The sequence below is a fragment of the Podarcis melisellensis genome (assembly GCF_964234715.1).
Source record: "Podarcis melisellensis genome assembly, chromosome: 12".
Lineage (NCBI taxonomy): Eukaryota > Metazoa > Chordata > Lepidosauria > Squamata > Lacertidae > Podarcis > Podarcis melisellensis.
This window is the reverse complement of record NC_138544.1, coordinates 3,381,426-3,396,909: the sequence shown is the minus strand read 5'-3', so window position 1 is coordinate 3,396,909 and position 15,484 is coordinate 3,381,426. Positions and strand designations below refer to the sequence as shown.

The 15,484-nt window shown below is 42.7% G+C and overlaps 1 protein-coding gene across 7 annotated transcripts in view; it reads left to right on the top strand.

The window, feature by feature from the left end:
• HECW1 (HECT, C2 and WW domain containing E3 ubiquitin protein ligase 1) overlaps positions 1-15,484 on the top strand; it is a 192,045-nt gene that overhangs the window by 50,660 nt on the left and 125,901 nt on the right. The gene's annotated exons all lie outside the window — the stretch shown is intronic.

Below are 15,484 nucleotides of genomic sequence, written 5' to 3'. Positions count from 1 at the left end.
TACCACTTAAATAGTAGCTTGAAGCCAGCCAGCCACAAATTAAAAAGTGTGGTGAATTTGGCATGCATTTCCTGCTCGCTGAGGCATTTATTCCCACAGCAGACAATGACCCAGTGGCTTAGCTCACAGTAACACAGTGCCAGAAGGACTGGAGGAGGAGCAAAGAAGCCACAGTCTCCTCTGTGGGAGCATCCATGCTAAGGCAAGCTGAGCATTCATGTGCCTCCAATATCTAAGCTATTTGTGAGTGCTTCCCCCACGAACACAGAGCACTCCTACATTAGGGAAGTGATATAACTGGTGCAGATATGCACAACCTCTTACCTTCTTATTTAAAATACTACTCCCACTAAATTGGGGTGGGGGCGTTCTGGGATGACATGCCCTACATACATAAATTATTAAAACCGCATCAGTGCATGCATGTGTATGGGAGAGTGTGTGAAACATCATATAAAAATCCCTATGCAACTTTTTCTAAGGGCAGCCCAATTAACTAATTTTAAATTGGCTTTTTGGGTAGCCCTTACACCGAAAGATCAAAAGAGGGTAGAGCAGTGCTAACAGGTTACGCTCCATTTGCACAAAAATCACAGGCTTCTACCCTGCCCGCTCACCTTCACCCTCCACAGAGGCAAGCAAATGGCATTATTCGAGGGTACATTCCAGCCAGGCAAAGCCCCTTGAGGAGGGTGCAGAATACTGGTGATGGGGTGATGCCTGGGAAGAGTCCTATAGGTAGGCTGGGGTGGTGGCTGCTTGATTTGACCCTCAGGCTTGTGGTTCCTCACCACTGCTTTATACGGGAGCCTAAAAAGTGTTCCTTTTGAAATGGCATCCTCAAAAGTCTACTTAGCTTAACCGCATGCATATCCTTTTTTCAGTGTCTTCCCATAAATCCTATTTTTGAAATCTAGCTATGGCACTTATAAAACAAGGAGCAGTGTGCAGCTTGAGCATTGCAGCTGATCATATTCATAGTGAGCCAAACACAGATAGTGCACCTGCCACTCATGCATGTGGCGTTTCTCTAATTCATAGAATCGTTAACCTTGACTTGATTCAAAGTCATTACAGCGCATAAATCAGCCATCATCATGTGCACGACATATGAAACCTGAAGTATATAAAGCACCTCAGTAGTATATATTTGAGGATCTTAAAGATGCTGAGCATGCAGTAGATTCTTGTTCCTATATTTTGCTGAGCTTAGTCCTTCTAAATTACTATGTGTTTGTACAAAATCAGAACATGTGGCAGTGTTTTCCCTGGTGCTATTTCTGTCTCTGAAATAAATAAATAAAGTATTTTGGGATTTGCTTCTTACTCCATTCTACTTTGTTGCTGAATCACAGAACAATTTCATTGCCTACTAATACAGAGATTTCCAAGTGCTGCATGTGTTTCGTACATATGAAATTCCTGTTATGTTCTTTAATTTCATATGGGCTTTAAAAAAAACCTCGAAAGTTATTTCTGTTGTTGAGAAAATGTTTACAGCTAATTGTCTGAGGGAGGAAAACAGTGCTGCAAATTGTTGAAGAAATGCATGAAATCACTTTACGATTATTGCATTTATATGTTTCCTAAATTTTGCACTGTTCTCATCGTTGCTAAAATGAAAGGATGTCTGTTTGGTCTTTTGAAAGTACATAGAAATGAAAAAACTATATAGGTGTAAAAGGTGCCCCAGTTTAAGGGCAAACCCTCCTCTTCTTTCTTGCATCTCTGCTGCTACAGCATTTTCCAACAGTGGCCAATATGTGTGCTGGGAAGTAAAAGGTTGCTACTCTGCAAATTGACCTGAGGGTACTCAAAACTCTTACCATCAGTAGTGCAGGCATCATGTGCACTAAGCAGGCACACGTCTACTTAATGACTTAGTAGTGCCCAGCATGGGTTCCTGACTTCATGGCTCAGGCTTCCTTGGTCTCCCACAACCTTGTGATGTTCCTTGGTAATCAATGTTGAGTCATCCTCCTCCTTGGTCACCACTCAGTAGTGATCTCTTCCATCCTAGAGTGCCATCTCAGTCACTACAACTGGTGTTCTCATCTGCTTTCCACCTCCAACATTTCTTACCTACCCCTTACTAACACATCAATACCTGATTTTACCTGATACAGCCATCTGCTCCTAGTTTTGCCATATTTTGAAGAACAAAAAAGAGGACACATTTGAGAACTTCTATTTTTAACTCTGGATCTCTATGATGACTCTCATTTTACATACCCATGAAAAAAAGAATGTGTCCTGGAAAAAGAGGACAAATGCCAACCCTAGTCCTGCTTACCCACAAACTCCTTACAGCTACCCCTCTTTCCTGCCCATCTCCAAAGAACTCCAAATACTCCCCGGCTATTTCCTTATCTCTCCTCAAAGCCTCTCGTATCCTTGCAATTTTGATGTGCGCATTCTAATAGATCAGAGCCATCTTTCCTACATGTTCAAAGGTAGCTGTGGGCTCAGAGAACAGTACACTTTCCGCAGCTTAGCCATGCCTTCCAGCACCACCCGTCTCCCTTTCCAGCTAATAACAGCTGGAAGTAAATGCCTCTAAAATCAGTGGAACTTGCTTCTGGTTGTGAAACTACTGCATTAGGGGGCTATAATATATTACCTATTCAGCCTGCCTTGCAGATAGAATAGACAAGAAACTGTGTCATGGACTGGCTGGATACAGAGGAGTGGTGGGAGGCACCAGCTGGGGAAACCCCAAGGGCACCCCCCCAAGAGAAGAAGGTTCAAATTTGATTGTGGTTTACTGAATTGCCTTCAGTCGACGCTACCAATTCATACCAGTTTCAAGTGACTTTAGCTACCGCGTCTCTCGCACACGGAGCCCTAAGAGATTTTATTTCTGGGATGGGGTGGGGGCCTTGAACAATGAATTCTTGGCATCTTCAGATAATTACCGTTCATAGAGTTTGAGATGAGGCAGACACAGCTGGGGCATTGGGGAAGAGAAGAGAAATGGATGTCCTAAGTTGTATTTCCCCCCAAGCTCATTAAACAAAGACCAAATACATAGCAACAATCTGGACTTGCCTCCAGTGACATCCAGCTCTCCCCCCAGAATCCATGGAAGCCGGTGCAAGGAGAGGTCTACATGCGTAAGGCTTTTCTGCCTCAGACGTTCACACTAGCTCAGTTTCTGCTGTGCTTGCAGAAGGTCCAGTCCTCAGTATATCCAGGCAGGACTGGGAATGTCCCCTCCCTGAAACCAGCCTAGAGAACTGCTGCAAGTCAGTGTAGACAATATTGAGCTAAGTGAAGCAATGGTCTGACTCAGTATAAAACAGCTGCCTATGTTCCATTAGCAGGTCAGTGGCAGCGGCTGGGCAGAATGGGTAGGAAGGAGCCATGCACCGCAGAGTCCTTTCACACAGCTAATGTGTAATGGGGGCGCCTGCCTAGTTCAAGGTCAGGGGGGAATGTGATTAAATACACAAGTTTTACTGTGTGTACTTGGCTGCCTTGATTCATAGTGCCCATCCAGATCTTAACATGCAGACAATAAGCCGTCTGTTTATAAAGCCAGTTAGAAGTTTAACAGTGTAGCGCCTTAGCGTATAATTTAGGAAAACCCTAATGCAAGCATTTAAAGTGAGTAAACGAATAGCTAAGGACATCATAAATCTTTTACTGGCAGCTCAAAAAGCAAAAGTGTTGCTATTTATCAAGCATAAAGGGAAACATCTCCTTTATCACAATGGAACACGGCTGCTGAAAGAAGACGTTCTATCTCACTGAACTGTCTGATGTAAATTGGGTTGCCACCCATCAAGATTATCCACATCAGCTCAGAAAGCCCTGTGACGATCAAGAAAAGCATTGGGATTGTTATGCTGTACAAGAGCCACTTGCCTTTCCTCCCTTTTCCCTGCTCAGGAGAACAAGTGAGCTAATTTGAATACTTGCTACTGCAGCCTATGAGCCGTAAGACACAGCTGGTGCACCCAGGGTGAGAAGGATCCGTCTCACCTTGCCCCTCCCTTGGCTCCGTCCTCCTTATAGCCTTGCGCTATCACACATTCTGTGAGGAAGGTGTGTGGACTGGCCATGGCCTGTACACCTTGAGGCATCTCTGCTGCCGTCTCTGAGAAGTTTTGAATTTTGGGGGGCATTTTCTCCTTCCTCTGCATTAGAGTAGAACCCACATGACATTTGTCTTGCTTCACGAATCAAAGATACTCTTGTACCAACCAGCTTGCACCTGTTAGCTTTAAAGAATTCCAAAGAAGGAGAACTTGGGATGGAACTATGTATTTGTGTCTTCAAATGTGAGCTTACTCCAAACAACCATAAAGTGGTGGAGTAAATGGTTCAGTTCGCATCACAGAAGTAATGGACCAAAGGGGGTGAATCTTTCACCTGCCTGTGCCTTATTTCATTTGTAATCCTATCTCTCAGTTTCAAAGTAGCTTATGGAATTTTTAAACACAAAAGTCATTAAAATCACAGATGCTAATAAAACAATAAAATACACATTCAATTGATAGCCAGCAAAAGGAAATTAAATAAAATACAATTAAAAGCTAGAGAACATTTAAAATGGCTTAGAATCATAGAACCATAGAATTGTAGAGTTGGAAGGATCTTAAGGGTCATTTAGTCCAAGCCCCTGCAATGCAGGAACCTCAACTAAAACATACATTACAGTTAATCGTCTAACTTCTGCTTAAAGATGTATGTCCACTACCTTTTGAGGGAGTCCATTCCAAGAGTTGAACAGCTCTTAATATCAGAAAGTTCTTCCGTATGTTTAGTTGGAATCTCCTTTCTTGTAACGTGAAGCCATTGGTTCGAGTTCTGTCCTCCAGAGCAGGAGAAAACAACCCTGCTCCTTCTTCCATGTGACAGCTCTTTAGATATCTGAAGATGGCTGTCGTATCCCCTCTCAATCTCCTCTTTACCAGGCTAAAAACATACCCAAATCCTTCAACCATTCCTTTGGTGTTCAGACCGTTAATCACCTTGGTTGCCCTCCTCTGCACACAGTCCAGCTTGTCAATATCCTTAAATTGTGGTGCCCACAACTAGACACAGTACACTGGGCACTCAGCTACACAGCTGCAATTATAATGTTATGTGTGTTATAAAAATGTGACACCGGGTGGCGCTGTAGAGCTCAAAGGCAAATTGCATATATATGTTTTATAGCATTTCTTTTATAGCATTTTCCTGGTGTTTTTTATATATCTGTAGATCCAGCCCAGGTGTGGTCTGACCGAGGCAGAATAGAGTGGGACACTATACTTCTGTTGATGCAGCCTAGAATAGCATGGGCTTTTTTGCAGCTCCATCGCACTGCTACTCATGTTAAGCTTGTAGTCTACTAAAACCCCTAGATCCTTTTCACATGTAGTACTGGCAAGCCAAGTGTCCCCCATCCTATGGGTGGACTTTGGTAATCTTTTGTAATGTGGCATCCTACGCAAGGCCAAAATTTGCATCTTCTCATTTTTGTGCCCCCTTGGCTTGGTGCCCTTGGTGTTTTTTGCAGGAGGGAGAAGCAGCTGCTCATCTTATATTTGAGCAGCTGGTTCTTCTTGCCTATGTGTAGAACCTTACATTTGTCTGTGGATGTAGTTGCCTGACAATCCCAAGGGCGGAGAGTTCCAAAGATGAGGAGCCACAATCAAGAAGGCCGTGTTCTGCAAGATCACACTACTAGAGGGTATTAGTAGGAAACCCCTGTAAGGGTTAGCATTTGCATATTGAAGCAGGAGGTCCTTCCACTCCATCAGGGCTTTAAAAGCCAGAAGCGACATTTGAGTTGTAGCTGGTAGCAAATTGGTAGTCAGTGAAGCTTTTAAAACACTGGGAGGCTGTAATCTCTCTAACCAATATCAGTTAAAAGATGCTGTTTAATAACAACAATACTTGCCCTCCGCTTGCTCATGAGCTCCCCTGGGGTGCGGGGCAAACAGTCTTGGGCAGTGGATACTACAGAGGAAAGTCAACAGGTAGAGGAAGTGTTTAGCAGCCACTTGCCATAACCATACTGAACATTGTCCAGCAGCAATCTCAGCTGGTCTGTTACTATCATGTTCCAACTTTTGGTTTTGCAAAACCTGCCCTTTTGCCTGTCCACAGCAGTTGCACCTGGCAGGAGGGGCCAGCAGAGTGGGGCAGCAGAGGGGTTTGGGTGGCAATGTGGATGCTTCTCACAATGCTCTCCCTAAATAGTTGGAAGACAAAGGTTTTTCACAAGAGGTAAAAACAAGGAGAACCCTCACATTTTGGCTTAGCCTAGTGTCAATAATTATAATCTGGAGAAGGCGTATTATAGGACATATTTCCCAGAAAAGCTGGGAATTTATGAGTCAGAAGTATTTGCTCTCTTCTAGGAAACCGTTGTTCCATTTTGTGAGGTGATTCAGTTCTTCCTGTAAAATTTGGTGATTCCTCATCTTAGAAATGATTTTCCACCTGATGGATCCTGCAGTATTTATTAACATAAACTGACTTTTTTTCCAAAGTCACTAGTAGAAAATACTGAATAAAATGATTCCAAATTAATCCTGCTAGATGATTCAGTATGCTTTAAAATTGACCTTTTATCCAGTGGTGGCACATCCTGCTTCATCACCTGAGGTGAAACCTTAAAGGTAAAGGTAAAGGGACCCCTGACCATTAGGCCCAGTTGCGGACGACTCTGTGGTGGCTATAGTGGGTTCTGGCAAGATCTCATGAGATCTTGCTGAAATGCACTCCATGAGATCTCACTTCTCTGCCACTGGAGATGGCTTCCTCACCCCACCTCACGGGGAAGCCAGCCCTGCATTTAGCTAAAGTCTGCCCTCTTCCATTTTAACAAATTCTCTCTCTCTCTCTCTCTCTCTCTCTCTCTCTCTCTCTCTCTCTCTCTCTCTCTCTCTCGTAAATAATGCTTATTAATTTTCAATTAAAAACATCCCAATTAATGATAAATTCAATCAAATCAAATCACAGTACAAACATATAAAGCCAAATGACATTCCAAATTAAAATTTCAGGGAAGGACTTCCCATGTTCTGGGTGTCCAGAGCAATTATCTCACACATTTTTTTTCCTGCTTTCTTCTCTATTGTTCCAAATTCTGATGTTAACTTCTCAAAATCTCTTCAGTCGCCGGTATCGTTTTAAATAAGTCCGTATGTCCATTTGCCTGCCGGAACACAGTTTAATTCATGTTATTGTCCATCAGAAAGAATTCTCCATGCAACTCTGGGCTGTTGTCCAAATCTACTTCATTTGAAGATTAATGACACCGTAGGCTCTTGAGTTGTTATTCCAAAGCACTTTGTAGAAAATCAAAAGGATAAGATAGAATACGATATATTTCACTTAATGCTTTCAGAACTCATTTGGTGATTTATCAGCTTTTCCTGGTATTGGCACCTGCCCCCTCCCTGGGCCTGGGGCGGGGGGCCTGCTAAACACCAGCTTTGCCTTCATTTTCACCTTTTGTAACAATGTTCTGTGAAATCGGATGCACTATTTTTTGTGAAATATTTCCCCATATTGTAGTCTATATTATAGTCCAAAGAAAGATGTTTCCCACTCCACCAGAAGGAGGAGATTTTTCTTCTACGCCACAGCTAATGAGCGCCATTTTATGAGCTCTTTTGTCTTTTGCCAAGTCCAATTACCAAGTCCAATTACAACTTCAAACAAGGGTTGTGCGGCCAAATAACAAATTACAATTGAGACTTCACCTGTATTCCGTTTAATGTTAATGTAGATGTATACATCTATAGATGTAGATGTACAGAAGAAAAGAAATAGCCGCTCAGCTCACATTAATGAAAATACGATAGGAGTCATTTTCAAAATCTTAGCATCCAGCAACTGTTTCATTTAGCTGATCTTTTTTGTCTCCTTCTTTCCAGAACACACCAGTTTATTGTCCAGATCTTTTTATTTTTAGCAAACAGGTATCCCCTGCACGAAGGAACAGCTTTCAGAGAGTTCCCAGTTGGCTCCCGTGCCAGGCTTGGCACCCAGCGTCCTCAGTCCTCGCATCTTGTTGCGAGTGACAGATAACGGACGATCTGCGGGAGAGGCAGCCCCCCACCCTAAGGGGGTTGGCAGAGCTAATTACCCTCATATTAACTCTGAATTTCTGGTACGACTGGGGGTCTGATCGCATGGGAGGCAGCCATTTCCCTCAGCAGGAAACAGGAAGTCCCCATTTTAACAAATTATCTTAATCATCTAAATGTGTTTCTAGTGCAAATAGTAATTTCCTGTTTGTTACTGATGAATATTGGCTGTCAGTGCTGGCTTTGCCTCAACCTCGGATGCTGTAACCTCCATTTCCTCCATGGGATCATGCTTGCTGGCCTCATCCAGATCTCAGTGCATTCAGTGAATGGCAGAAAGGGTACCTCTATACACAGACCACAGCATGCATGTCCAGGCTCTTTCCACTCAACCCACAAAGGTTGGGGGCAGCACCAGTGGGTGCAGTCATGCTCCTCTTCTCCATGTTCAGCATATCTGTAGAGGGAAACTTAAACGGGTCCCCACCTCTCTTGTTAGCAGTTAATTTCACCTAATAATTGGGAGGAGGGATTAATGGCTTTGGAAGGGGAACCATAAACAAAGGCAGCTTCTCTTTCCATATAACTGTGAGTGTGATCTCTAAGGCAAAATCTACACACATATAAAAACCGTTCTGAAAATGCTTTTTTAAAAAGCGTTTTTAAAAACACATTGAATTTTCTATAAGGCTCACTAATGCCATCTAATGTCACATTGTATATTGCACTTAAAGCACACTTAAAACGTTTTATTTGCAGCTGTATAGCTAAGTACAGTGGTACCTACGTTACGAACTTAATTCGTTCTGGAGGTCCTTCCTTAAGTTGAAACCGTTCTTAACATGAAGCGCGCTTTCGCTAATGACGCCTCCTGCTGCTGCCGCACTACTGGCGCATTACTTCCACTTGCATCCCAGGGCAAACTTCAGAACTAGGGGCATCTACTTCTGGGTTAGCGGAGCTCGTTACCCGAAGCATTCGTAAGGAGGACGGTATGTAACCCGAGGTTCCACTGTACTAGTGTTGTTTGCCTTTGGGTGAGGAAGTCTTCAGAATTACAACAGAATGCTCACCTATGCTATCTTTTTATCATGTGACGCCATGTGATCAGATTGAAGTTTTCCTTGGCCTGTCTCTAGGGTTCCAGGCGAAGCAAAGTATAAACTTGTTTCTGCTTCATGCATCTCTGGGAATATATTCAGCCAAGAAGCCAGGAAGCTTCACAGTAGCTAAGGATGTGAATTTGCCTCTGTTGGGTCAAGGCAAATAATGGGTCACGTGTAAAGGCTGAAGCAGCCTTTGGTAAAGTCAGAATGAGTACAGACCATTTGCAGAATCACAGTTAATGAATCACAGTTTAATACAAGTATCTAATCTGACATTAATTAAACGAATTGGCTTTAAATGACATGAGAAAAATACAGTTGATTATCAAATGAACTTATCTTGATTTATATTGCAAAGACTGCTAGAAGAATTAATGAGAATGTTATTATCTCAAAGGATTATAGAACGGTGAATGTACCCTTAACATGGGCAAATTCCATGGACTTGTTATTCTACAGAATCCCAAGATACGTTGTTGTATTTATTAGGATTTATGCTATTTGAGCAATTCCTGGTTACATTTTCTACAGCATTCAAATGTAGAAGAATCAAAAGTGAGATGGCAGGTGTGTCTGTGATCCGACTTTAAAATGAACAAATACTTTGCTTGGTAGTTTTGGAGTTTGTGTCAGAATAGCCTGCCTCTGCAAAGGGAATGTTTTGTGACCAGAGAGGCAGAGATTTTTTAAAATACAGAACAGGTAGCTTCTTCTGGAATGCATAATTCTGTATCATTAAAAGTGACTGTATCATTTACTCACACCCAGTGCAAGAACACAGTAGAGTTACCTACTCCCAAGTAAAGGCTAAATAGAGGGAAGCAAGATTGGAACACAGAAAGAGACATCCTGAGCAACGGCCATGATGGCTGGAGGGCTGGGGTCTCAGAAGCCTAACTATTAAAATATATCAATCTGTTTCTCAGAGTATCAAACTAGTTCACTTGCAGCAGAGTAGTGTGGCCTCCTACACAGTTTGGGAAGTAATAGACTAAAAGGTACTGCATTTTAATAGACATTATTATGAATTACTGTTATTTATGATTAAAAAACAACGAATGAAATATAAACATGTGACACTCAAGGTTTTGCCCACCGACAGTGGCTGGAGATGGTGTGATAACATGTTTTGGTTACAGTATATATGAGACTGCTATGAAGATGAGAATATTAAATGATATCCTCTCCCTCTGCCTAATCTCTGTTGAAAAGTTACAAGGCTCTGGCAGCTGCAAAATTTATTATTTGTTTATTATATTGGCATCGTATGATAATTTTATAAATGATACATTATGTGGCTTAGCAAAACCTTGCGAATTGTACTAATATTGGGACAATGACCAACACTCCTGCTTGCGTGTTTTCAGTGCTTTAGGGAACTGAGTACTTTGGCTCTCAAGGCTTTGTAAAGCTTTTTATTTACCCAAATTTACACATATGAATCTGTGAAGAGTGTTTGTTGATGGACAGCAGAGCCAGACCAGAGTCTGGTGATGCAGTGCCTCAGAATTCCACCAGAGGGCTGGAGCCTCTCTCTGATTGGCTACCATGACAGCTGGAGTGGCACTTTGGGCGGGAGAATAAAAGGAGCCGTTTCCGAGGGAGTTTTTGGATAGGGAGAGATACCTGAGATGGGAGATAGGGATTAGGATAGGGTTTATCTGAGGGAGAATTGGTTCAAATTTGAGTTTAACATCCATTCTGAGGAGAATATCTATAGCTAGAGGAAGGAGGCTTGTAGCTTAGATAGTAAGACAGTGTTGAGTGAAAGCAGGCCTACGAATGCCAGGTATTTTTGATCACCTGCATGGAATAAGGATGCTCTTTATAGACTTATCTCTGCCCTCCCCCCCCCCTTACACTTGATGTATTTGTAGGAATGAAAGAAGGGCAATAGTGGGTAGAAGCAATACTACACAGATGATGATGAGCCAAATAGGTCAGTTTCTGCTCTCATGTACACCCACGCAATTTTTCAGCTTCCAGGGATACGCTCTTCGTCTGTAGGGTTTTGATTAAAATTATTAATGTAGCTTTTGATATCTGTGCCGACTTTTTCCCTTTAGATTTAGAGCATTATAAATAATAAACGATGCCTGTGCATATCTTGCATGCTTATAACATCTCTATTCACACTGCAGGGCTTGCAGATTTGGAATGTGCAACACCCATCACTTGTGCTTTGTTCTTGATCAAGGAGGTTGTCGGGAAGAGAATTTAGAGTTTCAGAATCAACTTTGAAGTGTCAGAGGAATTACAATTAAGATTCTGCTACACTGACACCACCCATAATAAGCTTGTTCTCCCAGTTTATGAAAACGGAGAAGCTTGTCACTTTGGGCTAATTAAAAGCTACGGACTGGTGGAATTTGCTTCATCCTATATATTTTCTATTTTGCTTATTTTCAAACTTTATGCCTTCAGGGAACCCTTTCTGCATTTACTCAACTTCCAGGAACCTCTGCATGCCTGACACAGAATCCCAGCACCTTCTTATTTTATGTACGGGGTCTGTTGTCCGGGTTCACAGTTGCAGAGTGAGGCCAAGGACACATCCAACTTGCAGGTGTGCATTGAAGGAGAAGATGAGTGGCAGTGGGAAGCATGTCCTCTATTGCTGATTTTCTCATTGAGCAAACCCTGATAAGCAACCAAGGAACCCACCAGATTCCTTGGCACATAGTTTGAAAACCAATTCTTTATAGTTCAGGTGGCCAGTCCATGACACAGACACCAAAGCATTTGACATCTTTGGGCAGAAGTACACCTACTCAGTCGTATCCTAGATTCTGCAGACTAAACAACTTGTGACCCACCAAACCAAAAGCCCACAAGAGCTTTAATATTTCTTTTGCTTGCCAAGAATTGCAAAAATTCTTTTACAGGGGAGACTGTCAAGTACCTGGCAATCCTCAGTGTATAGCTGTTGAGCTGCATTTGATACAGTGAAACACAAGCTGTGCCACCCTTATCCTTGATTAAATAAAGAAGACCCCTTAAGAATGTAGAATGGAAATATACAAGCAGGAGAGCTGGAAGGCTTGCCTAGGACATAGAGGCAAACACACTCTTTCCTGCATCCGCAATGATGCCGCACTCCTTGGTAAACCACTTCAAGGTACCTGGAAGATGCACATGTAGAGCAATGAGCCTGACAATGGAGCTCTCATACTTTGGAATGAAATTTGTTGCACGCTTGTGAAAAAGGTTTTGCTTACCTTACTACTCTGTTTATTTTGAATGGGTACTTTTTCAAGGCTTTCTACAAATTTATCCTGTAACTAGATTAAGTTCTGGAATCCTGTACATATTTACCTGAGAGTAAGTCTTACTGAACTCACATTAGTGTTTGTGTGTAGGATTGCACTGTAAGAGTATTTTAATACTTCTGCTGCTATGCAGAGAGGAACTACTCTCTCAATTTTGTCTCAGCCTGGAATTTCCACTTCAACTGCAAAAAAAATAATTCTGTAGTTTATTGTAATGCTTTGAAACTCAGGTGAGAGTTAAAAGCATCTACCACAATAATTCTACTGTGCGTATTCTCCAAGTGGATGTGGGTGGGGCTACTGAATGTTAACTTATAAGAAAAAGTTGCTTGTTCTATAGAATGGACCCACTTTTTCATTCTGAAATATTGCCAAAATCAATATACAATTTTAAAATCTAAATATATTGCTTGTTTGAAGATTGGGAAAGTTACCGCTAAGGGTTGGTTCCTGTTACAAGGTAGCAATGGCGTCTAGCGCCGCTGCTCAACCTCCAATAACAAACAGTCCCCCAAGGAACTGTAAGAGGTCAGGGGAGCAGGCAAACCACGCTGCAGGCCCCCAAGGCCTTTCAATGGAAGGCAATGCCTGCATTCTTCCCCCTTTCCGCTTGCAACAGCTGGATTGCTCAGAGCGAGTGGTTCCAGCTATCCGATCTCACTTGTGACAACCTGGAAGTCCCGAACATTTGATCTTTTCAACAGGTTTTACTATTCCAGATCTAATAACTTGCTCACTGGAAAGAACATAGTGAAACAGTATTGTCCTGGACCTGTGTTTAAAAGCAACTGGCATTTTCTGTCTCAGAAAAAGCACGTACCTCATAAGATGTTAATGAGCTCAGAAATGTTGAGTTTATATATGCATTCTCTCAGCATTTCTTGATTTATGTACCTGGCTGAACGACTAGGGGACACTTATGCAGCTCTTCTAATATAGACTGGGACAGGTGTGCCAATTTCCTCCCACTCCCCAAGACATGAACATATACAGTAGGCCTGAAACTTATGTGAGGGTTATATTCCGCCGATTGCGCCTAAAGTCAAAATCGCATATAGTCAAAGCACATTGGATTCAGTCTTTCCTGTTCAACTGAGAAATACTTTTTCTTTTTGTCTCTTGTGCTATGCTGTGCTCTAATTGAAAAATATGTACAAAGTTTTATTATGGGCATCATCATTTGACTGCCAGAAATAGATTGGATATTGGCTGGGTTTGATAGTTGGGTTACAGTTTACTTTAAAATGGGACACACTGGATTGAACTCATTTTAAGAAAGATCTACAAAAACGTATTGAGGCATTAGCATGTCCTCTATGTGTCAAAGCATGATAATATTTAAATATTTATTTTCCTGACAAACAAGAAGATTTAATATTTTATACCACATTTTCAAGTGTAGTCGAAGCCCAGCATTCTAATTATGTGTAACAATTTCTGCAGCATTGGGCAGGGTGATCCTGTGCACCAATTACACAGTGGGGTTATGGGAGAGATATGCTATCACTATGCTAGCAGAACAGTGCATGCTATCCTATACATGCTTTGCCTTGTGGGAGGGGAAATATACAGTTCAGGAAGTCCCAAAATGGCAGTAAAATGGCAGACATCCCACATATCCATAGAAACATTCAAAGCCCACCGGTGAAAGACTGTGCCAGTGATACTGCCCACAGTGAGAGGGAACCACGGAACTCACAGCAGTGGGAACTCACATGCAGCACATCTCCTTATGTTACAACACACAACCCGCAAAATGACACCATAGCTCCCCCATTCTACGAGCCTATCCCCTTATGCTGCTTACATGCAGCATGCAAAGAGAATGAGAGACCGTGCAACACAATGGCCCAGTAGCTGCCTGGGCATGAGACCTACAAAGAGGACATACACAGGGACCTTGGGACAAGGGTTTAAGACCCAAACAAGGAAGAAGAGTGTGTTAATAAGCACTGAGAACTATGGGACAGCCACAGATGTGTGGCCTATTGTAAACTTAAATTGGCATCTGCCCAGCTCAGTAGTGGCCAGTATGGTGTGCAATAGCAATGGAGCTGCCCTCCAAACGTTGGTGCTGCCCCAGCTTACCTGGGCAGTACTGGGATGGCTCAGGGCAGTAGTGAGCTGTGTGGTGCACCAGCGGGTAGCTCTGCCAGTGTGTCCATTCAGCTCTGACCCTTCCCCAGCACTGCCCAGGTAAGCTGTAATGATGGTGGCATTGGGAGGACAGATCTGATGCACTGTCCCATCACATTGGTCACTACTGAGCCAACAACAATCATGAAATGAGAGGAACCATGGAAAGGGAGGGATGGAGTGAGTCTGTTCATTTTGAGTTTCATTGACTTGTTGGCAAAATGTGGAGGCCGCATGAAACTGCATTCTCCTAGAGACTACTGAGCAGTTTGTTTGTGTGCAGTGTTCGTCCCCAAGTGCTGCTATGCAGTTGCTCTGCCACCATTTAGTTTCCTTCACATTACTGCTGTGCCACTAACTGGAATCTTTTGCTGTGGTGTGAAAACAAGCCACATGGCCGAAATATGGGGTGCCTGCTGCACATAAGCAGCTTGCTGTGGAGAGCAGCTGCAATACAAAGTAATTCCAGGCAACCTCTTTGCAAAGGAGTCTTCAAGCCTTGTTGCCCTGGCACCCATTCTGTTTCCCTCCCTCCCATCTGTGATGGTGCTTCATGGCTGCTACACAGGAGCAGATGGTGTAGAGCCAACTGTGGCAAGGTACTGTAGCTCAGCATTTGAGCGCAATAAAGATTCAGCTGATACGCTTACCTCTGGCACAGTATTAATATGGAGCACAATTTTTTTAACCATCAATATAACTGCAGCCTAGGAATACCAAGCCCAGGAAAAGAGCTCAGCTGGCAAACACCAGTAATTTATATGAAGGTGACTCTGCATCACTTTGCAGAAACAGATGGTGCAGTTGGGCCAGGCAATAAAAGGAAAGATGACTGCAAAAGGAGACAGACTAAGGCACTAGTTTAGCTGCCAAAGGCTGGTTATGGGCCAAATAAAAGAATTAAATGGAATGTTATTTTGCTGATGAAAATCCTGTGTTTCAT